Source organism: Chiloscyllium plagiosum, unplaced genomic scaffold, assembly GCF_004010195.1.
Source record: "Chiloscyllium plagiosum isolate BGI_BamShark_2017 unplaced genomic scaffold, ASM401019v2 scaf_4371, whole genome shotgun sequence".
NCBI lineage: Eukaryota > Metazoa > Chordata > Chondrichthyes > Orectolobiformes > Hemiscylliidae > Chiloscyllium > Chiloscyllium plagiosum.
The window spans coordinates 1-10,838 of record NW_025211607.1 but is presented as its reverse complement, the minus strand read 5'-3'; the positions used below and the strand labels follow the sequence as shown (position 1 = coordinate 10,838).

Sequence of the window (10,838 nt, the reverse complement as noted above, 5' to 3'; positions counted from 1 at the left end):
CTTGTAGCTTAAAGGCAATGTTGCCTTTAGTTCTTTACAAATATGCTGCTTCACCTTACTGAGGCTTTACAATGGTTTTGATTTCAGTTCTTAAAGTCTTCTGTTCAAACACTTATTTTCCAAGGTTTTAACTTTCTGTTCAAATTTTGATCAGCACAGTTGAACAACCTGGAGCTAATGTAATGCTTATGTTCTCTGTAATGTTTTGGGCTTTTGCAATTGTGAATATATCAATTCAGGCATTTCTGTGATATCTCTGTGAAGCAGAAATAATCACAGGTGATCTTATGAGAGGCATCTGTGGGCCCAGACACAAATCTAATGCAAGACCTCATAGATTGTACAGGGACAAGGAACTGATACTTTCTCAATTTGAACCATTAAGTATAATGCAGTCCACTCTTACATGCAATACCTTTTCTAGGTGATGTGGGAAAATGATTCAATTCTGACGCAACTCAAATAATCTCCTACCTTCTGTTTACAACATGATTGGTTCTGTATTCATTGGAATAAGATCCATTGTCAAAGTTCCAGTCAGACTCAATACATAGTCTGCCTTGTCAGAGTGCTCCATGTCTCACTGTATAGAGGAATATGAAAAGCCATCTGTGCCATTTGTGAGTGATGTGAATGCTGACTGAGCACATTACCAAGGACCTGTTGTATTCCTTCTGTACCCCACACAGGTTCATTGCAATCATGACTGCTAGATCCAGTCACTCAGTCACAGCTGGTGTTGTTGGTGCTGTTGCTGTGATGCCATGAAGTCACAGAGAAATGATTCGGAACAGATGATTCGGTCCAGGATCAGCAACAACGTTCAGTGAATACCTACCAGTCCAGATTCAATAGATCATCCTCCACTATTTTTACTAGCTCTAATGTGATGCAATCACCAAACACATGTCCCACTGCCCTCTGCTTTCAACATTCCTTTGTCACCATTCCCTTTGTGATACTGCTCAGTCTCCCCAACCCTCCATCTCTTCCTTATGGTACCTTTCTACACAAATGTTGGAGGTGCAGCATCTGGCCTTCCAACATTCCCTCTCACTGTTCAAAATCCCAAACACCCCTACAAAGTTAAAATGACCACTTACTTATAATTCTCTCAACTTAGTGTCTAGCATTCACAAAATAGTGTCTGCTACACTAAACAGGCCCAAATGCAGCCTGGGTGACCACGTTGCTGAACAGCTCCATTTAGTCTGCAAGCTTGATGCTGAACTTCTGGTTAACTTTATTTTCCAATGCTTCCACACTGACCTCTCTTCAATGTTCCAATGAAGTCCAATGCAGTTTCAAGGAACAGCAACTTACCTTTCAACTCAGCTACCTGGGCTTGGTATTGTAGTCTGGACACAATGGTGAAGCTTTATGGCATACTTTGCAACAAAGTGAAATTCATCTAATTGCCTGAACTTAGAGCTGTAATGAGGATTAGAGATGTAATGAGGATTAAGAAGAAGATGATTGGAATTTGGCTATGAATAACTGCCAATGGACAGTCTCAAATAGAGACAGTGCATGTCTAACTTACCTGACCTTGCTTGCAACAATGACTGCACGTTTTCTGCCTCTCAGTTCCAAAAATCACTGGCAGTGGAGTCACAGGGATTTGATAATCAAATCATGCTAGTTCAACTGCCAAAGAGATTTAAGAGGAATATGGAAATAACAACTAGACCAATCGAAGGAGCGACAACTCTAGAAACTTAGAAACTCTAGAACTACAAAGCAAGCACTCTAAGTCCAGGACTCAGAGAAGACTACATGGCCAGTTTATTGTGTATGTATAATATCTAGGTTTAGGTTATCCTGTAAACATTCCTTCTAGTAGAATGAGAACAGAAAAGTTTTGAGTTGCTTGACACAATAGAAGCATTTCTTTGTCCATCTTTACAAAGTTGCCCAATGAAAAGGGTTAACAAAGTTGACTTCAACAACTTTAAATCCATAACCTTTGTTTCTATGTGTGCTTTTTTTTTCTGCATTAATCGACATCTTGTTTCTTTCCTTATCCTTTCGTGTTACATTCAGATGGTTTCGATGTAGTAGTGCATTTCTCATTAGGCTACAAATCTTTGTTACTCCACGATATTCATTACCATTCCACTTAACTGTTGCATTATGAAAATGTTTCATTTATTTTCTATTCTCTGGTGGCCTCCACCCTATCACAGAGCTTCTCCTTTGTTTTTTCTTTCCCTCCCCTCCTTCCATTGGCTTAACAACCATCACATGTCTATTTCTCTTCCATTCTGATGAAAGGTCATCAACCCAAAACATGAACTCTGTTTCTCTCCACATACACTGTCTGACCTGTTGAGTTTTTTCAGCTTTTGTTTCTTAACTCAGATTTCAAGCATCTTTAGTATGTTGCTTTTGCAAAAATGCAGCATCATTCTTCTGAAAGTATTTTTCTATGGGATGTGAGCATTGTTGCCCAAAGCAGCATTTACTGTTCACCACTAATCATCCCTAAGAAGATAGTGGTGAGCTGCCATCTTGAGCCACTAATGTCTATCTGAACACTGTGCTGTTAGAAAACAGGTTTAGATTTTTGACCCACAGCAATAGTGAAACAAAAATTATCAATATTTGCTATATTGATCTTGTCCAACATGTCCCTTTTCCAAATTCATTCTTGTGATAGGGGAGTGTCACTGACAAGCGCAGTGTTTATTGTCCATCCCTCCTTGACCCTCATTGGATGGCTCTTTCAGTGAACTGGGACAGGTGTGATAGGCTGAATGGCCTCTTCCTGTGCTGTCTGATACCACCATCAATCACAGTTTATAAAACAAAGGACTGTGGATGTTGGAATACTGAACCAAAAGCAGAAATCGCTGGAGAAACTCAGTGGGTCTGGCAGCATCTTTAGTGAGATAGCACTGTAAACATTTCAGGTCCAGTGACCCTCTTCAAAACTGTCTGATTCTAAGTCAGTATGATGAGGGAACTGCGTTTGATTACCTTACTTTGGACTTAGCAGCAGTGTCCACAGCCTGTGATTTAATATTCTAATTCTTCAACCTCACCAGCTGCACCTTTATAAAAGAATTCTTTATAAAAGAAATTTCAAGAGCATTCACAGCAAATCTCATTAAAATTTTAATAACAAATCTTGCTATTTACACAGGAAAACAGTAACTCCATTCATATCTGGTTCTGTGGCAACAGCATGTTCTACAACCAATATTTGTGATTTATGACTGCAATTTTCTTTTGTGCATCTAATGTTTGTCATTCGAATAATCAGAAATAGAATTGAAACTCCACATGAGCCATTTTGGTAAGAACACCAGACAGTCATCAAATCAAACTATTAATTGCTATAGAGACTCCAACGTTGAAGGAAAAATAAGCACTTAACACTACACACTAGAAAAGATTAAATTTTAGAAACGGTTATTAATGAAATCTTCAGGCAAAATACTGTCACTTACACTGTGTCTTGATGGTTTATTAGAATGCTAAGCGTTTTGCCATTCACAGATTAAACTGTCTTGGTCTTAAGTACAACATTGTTGTATAGGTTTAGCGCAGAGTGAAACAACCTCTTTTGTAACGTTTGTTAGTGTGCCACTAAGCTGGAGGTGGCAGAACCCACATCAGGTACACAATCCTTATGAAACATGATATATCTTTGCACAACAAGAGTACACCTTAGATAGGACCCAGTTATGGACCAGATCAGTCCTCCTCAAAATGTATAAAGAAGGAAGCCTTAACACTAACTTCTACTTACTTTACAGGTAAATGTCAGGAGCTGTGTTTCAGATGCAATTCGATCAGTCAAACTACTCAATGTTAAGCAAAACACAATTTATTTATACACTATAGTTAAAATACAAAAAAAAGAACTTAGAATAACTTAGCTCTACTGGGAAACTTAACTCCATTGGAAAACTTAACAGAATAACAGATACAGTAGTTATTACTAATAACTGTTCCAATATAGTAACATCCCATAAAAACACCATTAACAAAAGACAAATTCAGGAAACAGATTGCCTCACATGCAGTTGAGCAGCCCAGGGAGAGAACCCCAAATATTTTGCTGTAGTCGAGAGAGGGAAAAATAGCTTTCACTTATTTAAGACTCCAACAACAACTGCTAATCTAAAACAATCCATGGTTCTGTGGGTGGAAGCTTGACAACACTCACTCAGGCTGCTTCTATTGTTCCAACTTTAGAAAAACACCTAAAACTTCACAAGATGTTTATCTTCCCATAGACTACTCAGTGCCTACCCCCAAGCTCTCTCTTTTAAAAGAAACCAGGACAATACACACCTCTCAAAGCCATAGCAATGTCACACTTTCCCCCTTAAAAAAAATAACATCAATATACAAAGGTGGCTTCATTTTTAAAAACATTTAGTCTTACACTATTCGCATATTACAATACTTATACATTACATTTACTCAAAACATGCTAATGTTCATTCCAACAGCCAATTTCAGTTTATTTTGTCTCACCACTGAACGCCTCCACCTTTCTTCATCAAGGTCACAACATACATTGGCAATCATGCTTTATTGCCCCGCCACGTGTATAATTTTCAAATTGAATGGCTGCAATAATAAGCTCCATCTAAACAGTCTGGAATTTTTGTCTTTAAGTTGCTTCAAAAACATTAAGGTGTTATGATCAGCATATATATAATTGTCTCAAATACATTACTGGCAATGTACATATTTAGATTAGACTAGATTCCCTACAGGCCCTTCAGCCCAACCAGTCCACACCGACCCTCCGAAGAGTAACCCACCCAGATCCATTTCCCTCTGACTGATGCACCTAACGCTATGGGCAATTTAGCATGGCCAATTCTCCTGACCTGCACATCTTTGGACTGTGGGAGGGAACCCACACAGACAGTTGCCTGAAGCCAGAATTGAACCTGAGACCCTGATGCTGTGGGACAGCAGTGCTAACGACTGAGCCACCGTGCCACCAAATGTTGACATGCTGTAATGCCAATGCCAAGCTCAAGATTTTCTTTTCAATTGTGGAATATTTCCATTCTTAAATGTTCAATTTTCTGGAAAAATATCTAATAGGACTCTCTATCTTCTTGTCTTCTTGCAAGAGTACAGCACCAATACCCATATCACTCGCGTCAATAGCGATCTTGAATGGCTTTGAGTAATTGGGTGTGGTTAATACTGGGGCAGTGGTTAACACAGCTGCGGGCTGTCAAATGTCTCTGCTGTCCACAGAATTTCTGCACTTCTTCAATATGTCAATCAGTGGAGTAACCACACTGCTAAACGTTGGTACGAACTTTCGATAAAAACCACTCAATCCCAGGAATCGTAATACTGCCTACTTCATCATTGGTATGGGAAACACCCCAATATCCTTTGTCTACAAATCCCACTGGGCCATCTGCCCATGTCCAATGTCATGGCCCAGAATGTGACTTAGAGTTTTGCTAACTCATTCTTAGCCAGCTAGTGCTTACAAATAAATCTGTTGGACTATAAACTGGTGTTGTGTTTCTTACCTTGTCCACTCCAGTCCAACACCGGCTCCTCCACATCATAGCATCCTCTGGGTAAGTCCAACTCAGAAATATGATTTGTTATCCCACCTTCTCAATACAGTCTTATGAATGTAGAATTGGACATGAATCAGACTTTGAAACTTCATTGACTTTATGATAGTCCAAACATAAGCATTTTATATTATCTGGTTTTGGCACCATTACTATGGGTGAGCTCCAGTCACTGCAACTCACTTCAATTATGTTGTCTTTGAGAATGTGTTCAGTTTCTTCTGGAACCTGTGCAAATTTTAGAGAGTTGTGTCTCTAAGGATGTTGCTTAATTGGAACAGCATTTCCTTTATCTACATTATGCATAATCAGATTAGTACTTATCAGCTTATTCCCACATATCTCCCAATGTGATTGTTTTAACTCTTTCAGGTCATTTCGATTTTCCTCTGGAATAATTTATTAACTTAATAATTTTTCCCAATTTTTGAGAATATCCTCATTGTCTAATTTAATTTTATGAATTACAATTCAGAATCATCTGAACTTGGTTCTTCACTCTGTTATAATAAGCAACACATTCTCCTTTTGCTTTCCTTCCTTATCAAAATACTTTTTGAGCATTTTCACATGATGTATCCTTTTAGGTTACTTTCTATCTGACATTCTTATTCTATAATTCGCTTCACTCAGTTTCCTTTTGATTTGATAAGGCCCACTAAACCTTGCTTTTAGAGGCTCGCCTACCACAAACACTTCATCTCCACTAGCAAAAGTGAATTTCTGATTTTTTTGTCAGCTTCCTGTTTCAGCACATGCTGTGCTATTTTTAAATGCTATACAGCAAACTCACCACTCTATTTAACCTTTCCCTAAAATTTGACACACAGTCCAAATGTATGATCTCTGAACTCTGACTGGCCAATTTTTCCTGAATTAATTTTAGTTGCCCTCTCATCTCTTGCTTAAAAACTAATTTAAATGGACTGAATTTAATTGACTCTTTAGGTGCATCCCTAATTGCAAAAAAGTACAAATTGAATTCCTTTATCCCAATTCCCTGGATAGTCTTGACTGTAAGCCCTCAACATGGTCTTTAACATTTGATTCCACTGTTCTAATGCTCCATTCTGGATGGTGTGCAGTGGATTTGAATTATTTTATTACTAGGCTATCCATAGCCTCATTGAATTATTTGATGTAAAATTTGACCCTTGATCCAACTGTATTCCTGTGGGTAGTCTGTATCTAGGCAAAACATTGACTAACTCCTCTACAATCCTTTTAGCCATGATACTGCACAATGGAATGGTCTCTAGAAATCTAGTAGATGTATCCATTATGGTCAACAAATACTGATTCCCACTTTTTGTTATAGGTAGGGGTTCTATGCAATCAATTAGAGTTCTTGTAAAGGGTTCCTCAAATGCGGGAATGGGTATTAAAGGTTCTGCTTTTATCACTGCCTCACATTTTCCAATTACCTGACACATATGATAAGTCCAGCAAAATTCAACTACATCCTTATGCAGTCCAGGCCAACAAAAACATTTTTTATATTTTGACTTGAGTTTTACGTACTCCCAAATGACCTCCTACTGGTAATTCATTTGTTACCTGCAATACCTCCTTTCTATAATACACCAGAATACAACTTTATGAAACTTTGGCCGCTTCTCATCCATCTGAATATGTGAAGGTCTTCATTTTCTCATCAAGACTTCATTTTTAAGATAGTAACATTCTGGGAAACACTTTGATTCTTCTTCTGAATCTGCTTTTTGATATAACTGCTTTAGTTTCTCAACATTCTGCTATCATTCAGCTAATTTCTCTGAACTAAAAGTATCTACTTTGTCTTCTACCTGTTCTTGCTTTCTCTCAACCCTTTGATCAAACATAGTCTCTCATAATTGTATTTCAACTTCCTTATTTTTACTCTTTTATTTCTCCTCCTGCTTCAATCTGTAGTTTTGTTACCTTGTTACCACACAGTCAGGAAATGTCCCAGCCAGACTCTCTGTAACACCTCAGTTGTCTGATTTTCCACTGGCTTTTCAACCAGAGTAGGCATCACTCCCATTATGATCCAGCTATATCATTAGCAAAGATAAATTGTATTTCCAAAAATGAAAATTTCTCTATTACTTCTACAGCCACTTCACCACTTTTCGCCATAATCTCCAACCTTATATTATAGAACACTACTCTTCTCACCATGATTTCAACATATTGTCACTTTTTCTGGTAATATTCCTTCTAAATTACATATCTCCTCATCCGTCACCAACAATGATTGACTTGGTCTCATATCTCTTAAAACCTTATTTTTTTTTACCTACTCCTTCTCTGGAATACAAGAGTAAACCATTCGCTCACAAGTAAATTCTTTAAAGTGATCGGGCACTTGCTTCTCAATCACGCCTGATCAGGTTGTACAATCTTTTGGCTTCCACTGAGCTTTATTTTACTACTTTAACAATACTCACTGGCTTATCCTGTTTTCCCACATCCACCTTCCCAGTGCTTTTTACAAACCACCTACCTTATTACAGTGAAAACCCTGACCTTTTTCACTTCTCTTACCTTCTCATGGGTTTCCTTTTTACCCTGTGGTAACCTATCTTTCCTGTGATCAATGAGATCTCCTTTTGGCTTATGATCTGAGGATTTCTCTTTTCCCCAACTTCTATCCGTCACAGATTGAAATTGATGTCGGAAGCCAAACTTTGATTTATGAACCAACTCATAATCATTGGTCATTTCCACTGTTAATCTTGCAGATTTAACTCTCTGCTCTTCTACATGAGTTCTCACTTCAGAAAGTGAATTTTTGAATTCCTCCAAAATAATTGTCTAAGAGTGTCACGTGTTTGATCTATTTTCAATGCCCTTATCCACCTGTCAAAATTACTTTGTTTGATCCTTTCAATCTCTGTATATTTAACTATAACTTCCTCTGATAGGGATGCAGATATCTAACTAGTGTTACGACACAGAGGTGAACCCCTCTGCTAATTAAACCAAACACCCAGAAAAGCTCATCTCGTCTCGTAATCTGTTAAAATATGAGTGATAGAGAACTCCCAAATTCCATTATTTAAAGAAAGTAACATCAATTTATTTTTTAACGCTAAATGTGAACATTAAACACCAACTATTCACAACTCTAAGCTTCCCTTTCTCTTAATAGCTTACTATCTGCTTCCAACTCTATAACAATATGCTGTTCCAATCAGACACATTAAAATTACATCAGCTGAATTTCAAAACCACACAGTCATTGTCTTCTTCTGTGTCTTTACTCATCTGGTTGCTAATTTCCCTGGGTCACCTTCTTTCTTTTTACTGCGAGTATATTTCACATGAAAAGGTACCTTTAATAGAGAGTATTTTGTAATTTCTTTGATAGCAGGATGTTAGATTGGCAATTAGCTCTTCATGACTTTCTCTCTCTGGGGCAGTTTCTCTCTCTCCAATTTTCAAAATGTCCGCATTTTTAAACCCTCAACATCGGATTGTCTTATTGGTTTGATGTTGGCAAAACAATAAATTCAAGTTGGATTGGTTTTTAGTGTCTTGGGGCATAATTTAAACTGATTGGTTAAATTTGAATTATTATCAAACCAGCAACCAAAACTCAGATATCTATTTCACAAACAAACGTTCTATATTTTCAATTTTTTGGTGCACTCTGGTACTGCCATCTAATCATATGCACAGGTGCTTGCAATCTCTCAGTTCAGAACAGCATTCACTCTCTCTTAAGGATAATGCATTAACCTTCAACTTCATAACACTAGCTCTATGTTTCAACTTTGTTTAGGTCAACAATACCCACATGGTCACCAGCCATTTCAATTGTTTAGCCACTTCCTCAAATGAAATGAAAAAGGTTTTGACATTTTTCTCGTCAAACTTTGGCAATGCTTGGACAGATTCAAACAGGTCCCTCCCAGGCTTTTGGCTATAATGGGATCACTCTCCATCACTGTCCTCATCATCACTCCAACCTTCCCCCTCTACCTCCAGCAATTCCAGTCAACTTTAAGTTTTCAGTTCCAACTTCTGAAGATCAAAATCTCTCTCTTTCTCCCTTTCTTCTGCAAGGGCTTTCCTTTCCTTTTTGTCCTGCCAGGGCTATTGTTTCCTTTTCTTTTCCCTCTGCTAGAGCTAGTATCTCATTCTGCTTTCAATCATAATTCACACTGTTTCATTAACTTCTCATGTTCAAGCTGCTTCATTTGTAATTAAATTTTAGCCATTTCCAAAGATTCTGAAAGCATTTCCGGCAATCGTAAATATCGAGCTATTGCTGCAATTACCTTCCCTTTTCGCATGGACAAAGTCAACCCCAACTCCAGCTTGTCTGCCAGTTCCCAAGGTTTTGCCTGGCTCACTTACAGTAAAACTCACAAAGTGACTTCTTCCACTCCCAGGAAAGTCTTAGTGACAAGGCACACCCTATTTAAACCAACTGTTGCAACACCTGAAATAAAAAATACCAATACACACCACTCACTGCCTCTGAGTCCAATCAGGTAGGTAAAAACAATGACTGCAGATGCTGGAAACCAGATTCTGGAGTGGAGTGGTGCTGGAAAAGCACAGCAGTTCAGGCAGCATCTGAGGAGCAGGAAAATCCGACGTTTCGGGCAAAAGCCCTTCATCAGGAATACAGGCAGAGTCTTTGAGTCCAATCATCCTAACCCCCACCTGGAATTAGAGATTTTGATCCCAAAGAGAACCCTCAATTTGTTATGGACCAAACCAAACCTCAAAAAATAATCCTAAGGCCTCACAAGCTGTTTGCTCTATTGACTTTGAGACCTCTCATCACCTGTGTCTCAACTTTCTTCAGAAAGAAAAAAGATAAAATACACCTCTTAAAGCCATAGTAACATCACACTTACAGGATAGCTAAAGGAAACAGGTTCTAAAGTAACAGTATGAGTCAGCAAAATTATCTGAGAAGATCTCAAAATCGAAGCAGAGACCATAACATTCCAGCCAGCAGACGTTGGAGAAAAAGTCAACAACCTGCATCTTCTTCCTTATTATTTCTCATTGAAATGCTGCACCTCAATGGTATCTTCTGAAAACATAACATCAATTTCCATCTGTGCTTTGAAAACATACACCTCTACCTCGCCACCAACTTGCCTAGTGTCTCTAATGTTTCTATATGTAGATTACTTATCTGACATCTATCAGATGACATGCTTTGTCTCCAATTATTTTTGAAAAGCAGGGTTGCATTCATATAGTACACTTCACGGCTTAAAGTATTTTACAGCCAATGAAGTGGTTATGAAATGTAATGAATGT

The 10,838-nt window shown here is 38.1% G+C and overlaps 1 long non-coding RNA gene across 1 annotated transcript in view; it reads left to right on the top strand.

Moving 5' to 3' along the window:
• Positions 1 to 6,970, top strand: part of LOC122547082 — a 20,109-nt gene extending 13,139 nt beyond the window's left edge. The window contains exons 2-4 of the long non-coding RNA XR_006310875.1: positions 815 to 821; positions 2,996 to 3,000; positions 6,958 to 6,970. This is a non-coding gene — a long non-coding RNA (uncharacterized LOC122547082). The remainder of the gene's footprint in view (positions 1 to 814; positions 822 to 2,995; positions 3,001 to 6,957) is intronic.
• Positions 6,971 to 10,838: the final 3,868 nt, after the last annotated feature.